The sequence below is a fragment of the Rutidosis leptorrhynchoides genome, chromosome 4 (genome assembly GCF_046630445.1).
Source record: "Rutidosis leptorrhynchoides isolate AG116_Rl617_1_P2 chromosome 4, CSIRO_AGI_Rlap_v1, whole genome shotgun sequence".
Lineage (NCBI taxonomy): Eukaryota > Viridiplantae > Streptophyta > Magnoliopsida > Asterales > Asteraceae > Rutidosis > Rutidosis leptorrhynchoides.
The window spans coordinates 367,132,943-367,147,381 of record NC_092336.1 but is presented as its reverse complement, the minus strand read 5'-3'; positions in this window follow the sequence as shown (position 1 = coordinate 367,147,381).

The window sequence follows — 14,439 nt, the reverse complement described above, 5'->3', positions numbered from 1 at the left end:
GAGAACCGTTTTTAAAGTCTCCCATTTTCTTTGACCGAGCGGACAGACTTTCCTGATATAAGAGAACATAATTCCCAAACTAAATCAGGCGACAGAAAAGCTTTTTTCTTAACCACATCACAACCATCCGAAAATGAACGCATCACCTTCCACAATGTGACCATCAATATTGACCCATTAGATGATGAATCTATAACATTTGAAACCCTCTAAATAGCCTTCTTATCTTTGGACTTCGGGCTTCCGACTGATGAATCATCAAAACTATTGCCTGAAGCAAGCGGTCTTTGTGAAGTTGAATATTCATCCTAAACATGTCAAAAGAAGGTTCATATCCTTTACCAATGGGAAAAATGGGACACGAATCACCCTCAACACCACACTTAGACCCACCAACGGAACAATGAAAGAAAACAAAAGGTGAAGGAAGAACATAATCGCAATTTGGTAATAGACCATCTTGAACAATGGACAGTTTAGAAGAAGATCCGTCAACCCAAGCGGCATTATTAAGCGCGACTTTAATAGTCACACAATGATGAAAATAGACATTGAATTCGATATAATTCAGATTCGCCCTAAAAGCAGCATCACCCGCATCCAAACCAAGATTAAAAGCGGAAACCTAACCCTCACCATCTATGGTCACATGACAATTAAGAGAAATCTAAGACACCAAGCTATCTACAAGAGCTAACGGCGGTAAGTCAATGAGCACATCCTGATTAGAACGGGCAATCAACTCCAAAGGAAACCCCTCATCAAAAACCCAGTCTAAATCCAATACTTCTAACCTACACCTCAAGACTATCATTAACCGTACCAACCATCTTTGCTTCTACCATACCAATAATTCATCCCATAATGGACTCAATGAAGACAAATACAGAACCTAATTTTTTCAACTCGAGCGACGTCTTAGCTACACGAAAAACCTCACCAAAATCAAATGCCACATCCTTAATGCTAATCCTAAAAGCAAAATCGATATGAATTTCCCTAATTCCACCCAAACAACTCTAAAAACTTACAGCCCCTAAACGCATAAAAACATGCTTAAAAAATCATCACACGGCGACATAGGAGATGTTAGGAATTTAACGAGCCCAACAAGAACTTGATAATCCTAGTTTTCACCTACCACACAACAAATAGATAAATCACAAGAACACTTAAAGTGAAATACCCTGTTTTTTTTTTTAAATCACGACAGAAGTACATACGCTTACTTAAATAACCCTGGATAATGTTTACAAAACATTATTTACAAACCATCATAGTTAAATACAGTACAATACCACACAAAACGGTGTTTCATGAAAATAGTACAAAACCCTGGTCGCAACCAGTTTTAAAACAAGTAAGAAAATATCAGAGTTAAACTCATAGTCAAACATGTCTTCAAACCCATCCGTAACACCCTTCTGGACAGCAATACCTAAACCTGCAAGGGGTAGAAATGTGAGGGATTAGCACAACTGCTAAGTGAATGATACTATCTAACAGATCAAGCATAAGCATCTGAACATGCAAGGGTCGCAAATATGCTAACGTCATGTACTAGCATATAACAACAACTGAAAATATGAGGATCGACGGCTTGTACGAGCACACGACTTAGTTGATCAGGCTACAGTCTACCGATAGTCCGCTTTACTGAATCTACTGCATAACTGTCCAGACGCAACAGATGCGTCCTTCTATGCTATACAGAACAGACAGTAACATCATGACCCGACCAGGCTACCACGGTCGACCTCACACAAACCCTACCTTGCCGCCTCGGTGGGTTACCAACCTTGCCACCTCGGTTGGTGTCCAAACTAACAGTGCGCACATAAGATCACATATAATCAGTCATGCAATCATCCTAACTAGCATGGCAATAGATAATAAAGAGTTTGAACATAATAATATTGCACATAAACATAATAATAAAGAGTCTGAACAAGTAGCGTGTCAGCTACTTAATACTCTATCCGGAGATAGACCCACTCACCGAATACCAGCAACTAGCTCAGATAATCTATTACTGAGCTGCTTCCTTATCCTTATCACCTGAACATAAGGCAAATCAAGTTAGTACAGTGTTCTAATCAAAATTAGAAACGCCGGACAGCATAACGGCTAGAAAAACAACCAAATTAATCAACAAGCACAGTACTGATCTACATCCATACGGTTGCAGATGCATCCGTATGGTTACAAGTCCATTCGTACAGTTACATCATGTATCCTATGGTTACATGCTCACAGCCCGGTTGCTCAAACACTTCTGCATCCTTACGGTTGCACGTACTCCTGTACGATTGCATGTTGTATCCATATGGTTGCAAGATGCATCCGTACGGTTGTGTTCTTCAAGCAACAGCAACAGAAACTGATGGGTTTTGAACCAAAATCACTCAATCTCATTTCCAGACATGTTTTTGACCCAAAATCCAAACATAACAAGTTAGGAAAACGTTTAGGGACTTAAACCCTCTAATTTTAAGCATCAACAACATCAAAATAGCTAGATTTGACTCAAAATCCAATTTGATAAAACCTATTTTAAAAACCACATAAATCCATCAATTTGATTCTGAAAATCTTGGATTGTTACCTTGAAATGATCACGAAATCAGTAATAACAAGCCTTACAACACGATTTCAAATCCAAAAACGAGATTAAGACTTTAGGATTTCAAGAGGTGCGAGTTTATATACGGTGCAGTTTAGAAATTTGAAGAAGAAATGAGAAAATGAGCTGCCCTATACACATAAAAGGGTTAAAAACTCATACCCCATCACACACGGGTATTTAAAGTTACCTGATAACTTTTGTACTTAATTTGACTACCCTAACGGAGTCCAAAATAAATAAACGAACATGTTCTGTGACTCTTGTCACAAACTGGTCTTAACCAAATAATAAAATATCATTAAATATTTAAATAGAATAAAGGTATAAATAATCACATAATTATGGCTAAGGGCAAAAAGGCCAACTTACATCTAGGCCCAGTCTGAGGATGTTACACAAAGATAACGATTAAAATAAGTTAAAGGAACGTAAAGAACAAAATTATTTAATGTGGTTATATCCAATATTTCTATTGGTTATATCCATGACCAAACAAAGAGATTTTTATTATAATTTTCGGAGGTGTTAGGTTACAATGTGGTCGAGGTTTTAATTTATAGAACAAATACAACAATAAACAATTTATGCGACTTGATGGACACGCCAGGGATCGCGTTTCGCGACCCTAACCTTGCCAAACGCGATATGCACCAAATCAAGAGCTCGGACAACTTTCTCGCATTTTGAAAGCGTCCTATTTCTTGGCTATCGCGTCCCATGAACACCTTCTTGCCAAATGCAATGGTGGTGGTCCTCCTCATAGTTTCTTCCTTTTGTTTACAATCTACAAACTTCGATAGGAGGACCTGTATGATAACTGACGTGATCTGCAAAATGGACAATTAATATGTTTAATATTATTATATTTAATATTAATATATTAAATATTCCACATATGGAAGGGACATGGGATCTCTTTCATGAATACCTCACCCAACCCTTCGTTTTCCACCTTCCGGCCAAGCTACCGTAACTCAATCCCAGTTTATAGTCAAACTGTCACCAGAAAATTCAACACAAGCACCGTCTATATCGGTCAATTACCCACTTCCACTTCTCACACCATCATCTCCAAAACCTTCAATCGTTATGGTAACATTCAAGGAATTTCATGGCAACAAAACATAAACTTTGCCTTTGTAAGATTCGAAAATAAACAACAAGTTGTAGCCGCTATTTACAGGATGAACGGAGGATTCTTACAGAGGTATAAAATAATTGTGGATTTCGCAAAAACTGAGCTCCAAATTAGAGGAGTGAAACAACAACCATTCCGGGGAGATTTTCCAGTAAGCAACCAGGAAAATTGGTTGCACGATTGATCAGTTAAAATGTGACATTTTCACCCCGGTATTAAGGCCCAAAAACATGAAAGATTCGAACTTTATCGGAAAAATACCCACTTCGTTGGTTATAATTGAAGAGCAAGTAATTACGAAGATGATGCAAAAAGAATCAAGAGAATCGGAGCTAAAACGAAGATTCTAGAGCGAAAACGGTGAAAGACAAGAAATCAAGTTACGATCCAGCGAATCAGCAAGCCAAACGGCCTGCCAAATGGCTTGCCTCGCTTGCAAATAGCCTGCCACATGCCCAAGTTAAACGGCCCCTGCAAACGGTCTGGCCTGGCAAACGGCCCCTGCAAAAGGCCTGCCAGCCGTTTGGAGGCAAATTTCAAGCTTATTTAAAGGGTCTTTGTCATTCATTCCAACACACACTTCAATTCACTTCTTTCTCTCTCTTGTACAATATTAGTCACACTTTCAAGGTCTTTGACTCCGTGCGGGAAACCTAGTACCCAGAGAAGAACGCCGAATATTGTATTAGGAGCGGTCTGGAGTTTGAAGTTGTCACTTTTGTATTCGGAACTCGTTTAATCTACTGGTACTTCTATCCTTTATCTTTATATAATGTATTCTATCATTATGTTATGTGATGTTGCTGCCATGATTAGTGAGTAGTTATCTTTAGTGTATGCTATGACGTAACCAGTTATAATGCCGAAATAATGTTATGGTTTGTGTATGTTGTTAAAATGCTTTTCGATTATGCTTTAAACTCAATCGCTTTTCTAACTAATAGAACGTAGTTATTGGCTCTGTTATTGAGAAGTCATGAACCCCGATTCAGAGTACACTATCTGTGTCACCCCTTGGTAAGAAAAGTCTATCGGATACAATGTAAGATCGACTGAGGCACACCGGTTGTAGTAGGTCTATCAAGCTTTGGACTCCGACCGAGGACTCTTTCATAGTGAAACATCTGACTAGACCCTTAGTACATTATCGGTCCCAGACCATGCTAGTGTAGTCACCAAGCATATAAACTTCGTACGTGCATGCTGAAGCACAACGGTTGTTGTAAGCTGTACTTATGCTAAGTAAGGCCATGGAACCCGGTCAGTGCTGATTAGTACACTGCACCATAACGCGGTCTCAAGCATTGCACCCCGCTTGAGGGATTCTTAGTTAATTAAGGAACTGTTTATTTAAACACATAAAGGATTGGACCGTTAGGATAACCGAACGTGTTCATGGAAGTCAACCTGACTTGTCCATGGTGTTCGTTATGGTTGAACTATTTTTAATGGCCTAACCACCTTTTAAAACCAAACATTAACGAAAGCATTGAAACACATCACGTCTCTCGGATATGGTAAAACCTGTATTCTATTATGCTTAAGAAAGTTTAGACCTTTATGGAATGTTAACACGTCACCCAACCGAGTCGCTCAATTGGATGAGCCGTCTGAACGTGTATGCCTGTAGTAAGACTGCATGGGCGTCAGGGGTAAGGGACGTTGCTGTCTATTCAGAATCTTCAAGCCTATCGCATTACCCAGTGACATATCTTACGACAGGGGTGTTTAGGACCAGTGTAATGAATACAAGGCTTCTGCCTATTCATGAGCCAGTATTTCATAATCTCGGCAGAATAACTAATGAAATCATAGTATGTACTTGTTTTAACCTTATCTGAATTATGAATTTTAATGCATTTACTTTATCTGTCTTATAAACTAGAAAAACCCAAAATTAGGTAACCACTACTCCTTCATAACTATCTTAAGCTTTAAATAACATTCGATTCTACTGATATCTTAAAAATACGACTCTAGTTCATACTTCCCTTACTCATAATAAGGAGTAGTACGATTTAGGCCCCGCTAAATATAAATTTAAAACAGTACCCCCTCTTGGTAGCTGATTCTGACATGTTGCGACCTAACGACACCGCACAAATAAAACCATCCGTTTCTGCCATATCAACGATCATAATGATATCTCTCCCAACCAATCTCTCGCAGTCATGATTATCGATAAAGTTCCAGTCACAAAGGATAAACTTATGATTTGGTTGAGGAAACGAGAGGCTTTGGTTACCTAGATCTCCATGTGGGGTACCTATGGGGCTATTGTTCATTGCAAGGATTTGGTCAGTTTCCATAATGTCAACTCCAGCCCTACTCTTGACGATGATGAGTTCTTAAAAGTTCAAAAAATGAAACAAAGAAATGGGGTATTCTCAAGATTTGTTTAGATTGAGATAAGAGGAATACCTTTCGATCGAGCATGTAGGGGAAATATTATTATTGTGGCTAAAAATGTCAAGGAGGTTATCTACATGGCATCAAGATCTCACAAGTTTTACCAAGCTGAATCACCTTTGCCTTTGTGGAAGTCAAAGATTTCAAACGAATTGCTAGGTACGTTTAAACGACTTTGTCAAATAATAATTCGTGTCAAGTATGGGTGGAAGAGTTTAATGGGTTTCCTACATTCAATCATAACCCTCTTAATGAAGATGCCATTAAGTCACACAATGATTCAATTACTAAGATACCTAATGCCCCTCTGTTCGAGTCTATGGAAAATGTAGAACACATTGACATTCCATTGGAAAACCAATTGGAAGAGGGTGAGTTGTCAAATGGGGTGGAAAATTCAAATTCACAAGTAAAATTTGCCTCAAATATCCAAGTGGTAAGTCAAACAATGGGTGAAAAGGTTATGGGTGTAGGAGTGGTATCTACTTCTTTGGGTGAAACAAATGAAAAAAGTACATACTATAATGATGTTTATGGGGCCACCATTGGACATTGGACAATTGCATCAATTCAAAGACAATATTGTGAAGGAACCTGAGGGTATTGTTTTGAGTAAGGACAAGGAGATATTAAACTCTTATCTAAGTTATTGTGAGGTTGTAAAGTGCACATGTAAAATCAATATTCTAAACACATCTCCTACATCACCATCACCTTTTAACAAAAACCCCTTGCTAGTTCAAAAGTTGTTCCATCAATTTCTTTTTCTAGTCCTGTCAACTCAAGCAACTCAGAATTTAATTCTCTTCATTCAAAAAATCTATCCACTGACCAAACACCTATCGAACATGAAGAGTGTAATGGTAAAGATTGTAGAGCAACTTGTTTTATCATTCACAAAAATATCCAAATGGATAAACAATTAAATGGAGACTGCAACTCTTCTTCACCTACAAAAAGTCCAATCAAATTAAACAAAACAAAAGCAAAAAAGAAGGCATTGAACGATGAGATTGTTGATGCCTCAATGTTGTATGAGATTGATGGGGTAATAGACGAAGATAATGTTTATGAAGTCCCAAAAAACTCAAAAACTTATAAAGACAACACAAAACTTGCTGTTTCCAAAAACGAACAAAATAAAGTCGATTTTTGTTTATTTGGAGAACTCATGAACGGTATCGAAGGTGACGGGTTAGAATAATTCAAAAATAAAGTATGACGTTGGGTTCGTGGAACACCCGGGGTCTCAGGAACAAGTCTAGCTCGAGCAAATAAAGTTGGAACAATGGCCAATTTTTACCAATTACAATTCATTGCAATTCAAGATACTTAAGTGAAAGAAGTGTCTCAAACAATTTTAAATGAATTTTGGATACATTCTGTATATCAAAATGTTCAAGTAAGTTCGAATGGAAGATCCGGAGGGCTCGGAACGATGCGTTTTTCAACTCACATTACTTGTTGGTCCAATTTGGTTAGAGAATTTAAGATGAAAGTGTTCCTTTGGGCTTCATTATCAAAGCTATGTTATGGACACCACGCTTATATTTGGGATGCTAATCCGAAGTTCTTGATCAAGGATGCTTATAGGTCAACAAGTTAGTTTTCAGTTTATGTTCACTTGTAATTTGTCACTGTTGTAATGCAATAGTACTTTAAAATGTCAATTTCCTTTTCCTAGTCTTGTAATCCTTCATGTTTGATCAGCTTTTTGCTGATGAATATTAACAAGACGATGGGTCACGCGCTTCGCGGGTAAGAAATGTTTGCAATTGTTTAAATGCATATTCATTATGCATTAACTTTATATGGCAAACCATTTTACGATCCAAAAATTGTATATACATGTATACATACATTAAAAGGAAAAAAATTAAAAATAAAAGAAAATAAATTAAATAAAGGGAGGGAACATGAACACGCGCTTCGCTGGTACAACAAAAAAAATTGTAAACAGCAAAACGTTACTACACCTAAAAACAAACGTGTAATGGTTCCAAATACACAAATATTCCTAGCTCATTATATTAATCATATTAACACTGAAGAATTATAGAACTATCGTTGGTCAGCCTAACTATCCATATACACAACCCGTTTTGAGTCATTGACCCAACTCTCCAATTATTCAACATAGTAAGAACCATGCTTTCCTGAACAAATAATGATGCTTTGAAAAATCATCATTCCATCTACATCTTATTTACTATTTCTTGCTAGGAGGAATGGATAATTATAATTATAATTATTATTACAAAATGTTAACGGCAATTACCAGGATCAATATGTTTCAATTTAAAGTTCTTAACGGCAAACTTTTCAACGTATATAGATTCTCTACCACGTCCATCACCACGAGTAAAGTCACCTCCCTGAATCATAAAGCTCGGTATGATTCTATGAAATGTGCTCCCTTTGTAATGGAGCGATTTTCCACTCTTCCCAATTCCTTTCTCATCTAAAACATTTAAGAATATTGGTTAAATAAATATCCTTTACAATATAGTAGAATACTAATACATAGTGAGGTGATCAGAAGTTACCTGTGCAAAGAGTTCGAAAGTTTTCTACAAAAAGTCTTATTTTTCATGTGTGTTTCACGTTAGCAAATCTCAAAACATACAAACATTTAACATAGGAATGTTTCTAATACGATTAGATTATGTACCTGTTGTCTTTGGCACTGTCTTCCCATAGAGGCCCACGACTATCCGTCCTGCAAGTAAAAGTGTTCAAGTGTAACTGATAAATCCTTATAAAGAACTTAACATACAATACAACATATTTATGTCAATTGAGCCACGTTCCAATTCATAATGATGTTCGAATCTGACAACTCTTGAGAGAACATTAAGAAGTTGATATCGGCCAAAAAGTCACATTTTTACCCCCGAAAATTAAGCCCTAGAACAATAAAGATTCAAACTTTGTTGGCAAAATTATCGTTTTTTCAGTTGATTTTGTAGATTAAGTAATTACGAAGGCGATGCAAAAAGAATCAAGTAAAACGGAGCTAAAACGAAGATTCTAGAGCGAAAACGGTGAAGGACAAGAAATCAAGTTACGATCCAGTAAATTTCAGCTGACCAGGCAGCCAAACGGCCTGCCTGGCTCACAAACGGCCTGCCACACACCCTGATCAAATGGCCCCTGGAAACGGCTTAATCTAGCAAACGGCCCCTGCAAACGGCTTGCCAAACGGCCTACCAGCCGTTTGCAGGCAAATTCCAAGTCTATTTAAAGGGCTCTCTCCATCCATTTCAATACACATTTAATTTGTAATTCACTTTATATTTTCAAGTTTTTAGATAGTTTTTAGTAGTAGCTAGCTTAGCTTTTATTTTCCGGAGATTATCCCGGCGAGTCCCTGCGATCTCGGGCAGATTTCTTCAGCCTTTTCAGGTTTTTATCCGAAACGCTTGTCCTTTGTATTAAACATGTGTTCTTACTTTTTATGTTTAATAATGCATTCCGATATTACCATGATTGCTTAATTAATCTGTATGTTTCCATGATAGAAGTTTGGGTTAACGTAATTATGTTAATTTAGTACGATTACTATCGTAATACTGAACTAGGAAGTTTGATAGATTTGTATGCTAGCATCTTAAGGATTGACCAACCTAGGTTGTGATCAGGACTTGTCCATCTATATGAAATTAGCTACTTCATAGGATTAAGACCCCTGGTTATACTGTATCTGAAGATTCTATGAACTCGGTATGGCCGGAGTTCCCGAGAGGCATCTAATGCGCTTTTAGGACACGGAACTTAGGAATTGAGACATGAATGACCTAGTATGCCTATTGACTATTTCGAAGAGACTTCTTAGGAGCTGTTAAGGTCTATTTAGTGCCTTCACTGTATGACCAAAGCCTATTACATGTTCTTGTTTGATTGTTGCCTTAGGAATAAGTCATATCAACTGTTTAGGTATTTATTAGGTTTCTATCTGCTTTACTTTCAGTATATCATATGTAATGCGGTATAATGTTTGAACTGATATGATCTCATTAGTATTATGGAATGGTTATTAGTTTTCATTTATGGTTTTGCCAACTTAAACTGTCGGACTCCTTCCGTTTGTGATCAGTGTTCAATCAACACGGCACGTTGTTATTCAGTTAACCAAACTGACAACGAGGGTTAGGATTAGAGTTCAACTCACTGATAAACCTAGTACTTTACTGAGGATAACCTTCAAGGTATAGCTACCTTTCAATTATACAACCAAGTGACATACTTCTCACTGCTCAAAGAGAACTCCGAGAGTTCAGATACAAGTAGGTCTGTGTAATTGGCTAATCCAACCAGATCTACATCATTCCAAGCATAGCCTTAACATAATGCATAATTACCTTTCCCTAACCCAACACTGATATCTTGGTCAACATTTTCTTGATCTGCATACTCCGGATATCCTTCCACTTATTTACCTTTCCACACTTAGGACTTTTAGCTTAAACCAACTACTATCCTTATCTAGGTAATTTAAACAAAAGACAATTATCCGCTTGATTTTCAATTCATTAATCTATTCAAAAATATGACACTAGGTTAACTTACACCTTCTACACCTTAGAAAGTAAAAGTAAATTTAGGCCCCACATAATATAAATAAACACAACAACTGTGCGCTACCTTGATCAACTGAATCTAACGTCCTGCGCCCTAATGACACCGCACGAATAAAATCGTCCGTTTCAAACCATATCTTTGTAGTGACATCAGTAGTTTTTCTGGCGCCGCTGCCGGGGATCGAATATTTTGATTGAGAAATATTTTAAACAGACAAAAGTATTGTTTGGTGGTGTCTAAGAAAGACAATTATACACGGACTTGGTTGTTGGATTTTCCGAACAGTCTCCAATTATATTGGAACCAAAAGGATCATGCCTCTCCGTAGTTGGCCTGGCCACCTAGATACAAGTAATCTGTAAGAAATCCTATCAGTTGAGATATCCGATAAGGTTAGCGACCGAATTTCAAGAATAATTTTTTTTATTAAATTATCGATCCTTTTAGTAAATTAATATTTTCTAAAAGTTACTTTTAAGTCTTTTTAAACAGAAAAAAATGGAACAACAAAATACCCTTGCTTCTATGCATAAGTCATGCTTGGAGGGAAGAGGAGGACCAATCACATTAGGAACCGAAGGAATTCCTGAGATCAGTTCACACATGATTAAACTAGTCAGTATGATTTGTAAATTTCAAGGATTACCGACTGGCGATCTGAACTTTCACTTAAACAAATTTATCAGTCTGGTTGACTCTTTTAAAAAGGAAGAAAACGAGAAAAATATTTTGAAACTTCATCTTTTTCAATATTCGCTGTCTGCACACGCTTTAGCATGATTTGATGAACTTAACCCGAATTCAATGCATTCATGGGAGGAACTAGCCACTAAATTTCTAAACAAATTTTATCCACCCTCCCTACAAACCTGTTTAAGAAATGACAACACAAACTTTTCTCAAAAAGAAAACGAGTCATTGTGTCTAACATGGGATAGAATGAAGATGATGCTTAAAAGATGTTTGAATCATTCGTTAAGTCGGGAAGACATAATCTGTACGCTTTACAATGGTTTGATCAAAGATGATAAGTCTCTCCTAGACATGGCCTCGTAAGGCAATTTCTTGTCCCGAACAGCGGACGAAGCATGGAATCTCTTGAATACAATAGCCGCACAACAGGAAGATTGGAACAATGAAGCTGCTGAGAAGGATGACGTCTTCGCACATACGGTAAAAATGTTGGAAACCAGGTTACAAGATCTCACCCTCACTCTTCAAAGTTTACCAATTCCTAAAAACTCCGATGCTACTAGAACCAATCTAAGGTATCCATACCTTAGATGGGCACATAACAGGAAAATAGCTCGGATCATAATATAATCTTCCCATTACACGAACCTACTCTCCACTCCAAGGAAATTTTAGTTGAATTTATGAAAAAGCAATACATGATAAACCTTCAAGTCATAGAATGTCAAAATAAGTTCGACACTTTGATAAAGACTTTTGAAGAATTAATAACCAATTTTCAGCTTACGCTTAAAAGTTTAACCATTAAAGTTGATATAGAGTGTAGTGAGTTTGATGCCCTAGTAATCACTAGAGGAGGGAAAGAAGCAACTGTTAATATACCCATACAAATTTTCCAGATAAGCAACCTGTGTCAATTGACCCAGTTGTTAATCCACCGGAACCTATCTCTCCTAAGGCCCCGGAAATTATTCCGCGCGCCCCCATACCTTTCCCATGTAGGCTTAGGAAGGAAAAACAAGAAGCGCAATTCGCTAAGTATTGAGATATTATCAAGAACTTGCATTTGAATGTACGACTAGTAGATGCTTTATTAGAAATGCCAAACTGCGCTAAATTTTTCAAAGAACTGTTTTCAAACAAAGAGAGATTAAGAGAGATAGTTAGCTTGCCCTTAAGTGAAGAATGCTCATTAGTGTACAACATGGTATTCCCCCTAAGTTAGGAGATACAGTAAGATTTACGGTACCTTGCTACCTGCAAGATGTCCAAATTAGCAACGCGTTAGCAGACTTAGGAGCCAGTGTAAACCTAATGCCCTATTCATTATTCAAAAAACTAGGATTAAATGACTTAAGGCCTACCAGAATGACTATCCAACTCGTGGACAGATCAGTTAAGATTCCTCAAGGAATAGCTGAAGATGTCCTAGTCAGAGTGGATAAGTTCGCATTTCCCGTTGATTTCGTCATTATGGATATTGAGGAAGACACGAAGGTCCCACTCATTCTTGGCAGACCATTCCTAATTACTGCCAAGGCCGTAATTGAGGTGCACGAGAAATCACTGAAATTAAGAGTTGGAGGAGAAGAAATCACATTCAATGTTGACCGTCTCATGAACCATCGTCGCGAAGAAGATGTGAATCTCTCCGATTCTTTTCAAGAACTCGTCAATGAATACTGTAGTGACCCGAACTTTTCCATGATTATATATTAAATGAAAACCATATTTGCATGATTAAATGTTTCCAACATGTTAAGCAATCAAAATTGTTAAGACTTGATTAATTGAAATGAGTTTATGTAGAGAATTGACCACCCAAGTTGAACGGCGATTCACGAACGTTAAAATTTTATAAAAACTATATGATATATATATATATATATATATATATATATATATATATATATATATATATATATATATATATATATATATAGTTAACATGAGATTATGATAAGTAAGTATCTCACTAAGTATATTAACAATGAGTTATATACATAAAAAAAAAATGAGACTACTAAGTTATGAAACTCGAAACGATATATATAACGATTATCATTATAACAACGTCTTACTAAATACATATGTATCATATTAAGATATTGTTACACTATAACATGATAAAATGATAATTATATATATCATTAAGTATGTTAACAATGAACTACATATGTAAAACAAGACTACTAACTTAAGGATTTCGAAACGATTATCGTTGTAACGACATTTTAATGTATATATATCATATTAAGATATATTCATACATCATAATATTATGATAATGTGATAATTTAACATCTCATTAGATATAATAAACAATGGGTTAACAACATTAAATGAGATCGTTAACTTAAAGCTTTCAAAACAATACTTACATGTAACGACTAACGATGACTTAACGACTCCGTTAAAATGTATATACATGTAGTATATTATGATGTATTAGTACACTTTTGAAAGGCTTCAAGACACATATCAAAACATTCATACTTATCAAAGTTGGTCACAATTACATTCTCATTTGTTTTCATCAAACAATTCTACTCGTATCCATTCGTATTTGTACTCGTACAATACCCAGCTTCTAGACGTATTTAATGTAGAGACCCGTCCTAATCCATCCAGACGAAGTCCATATCGATTACAAATGATTCACAACAGTTGATTACATCGCGAGGTAATTGACCTCTATATGATAAATTTTACAAACATTGCATTCGTTTTTAAAAGACAAACTTTCGTTACATCGACAGTTGACAGGCATGTAAAGCATTTCATAATATATCCAAATATAATTGACTTAATAATAATCTTGATGAACTCAACGACTCGAATGCAACATCTTTTGAAATATGTCATGAATGACTCCAAGTAATATCTCTAATATGAGCAAATGCACAGCGGAAGATTTCTTTCGTACCTGAGAATAAACATGCTTTAAAGTGTCAACCAAAAGGTTGGTGAGTTCATTAGTTTATCATAAAGA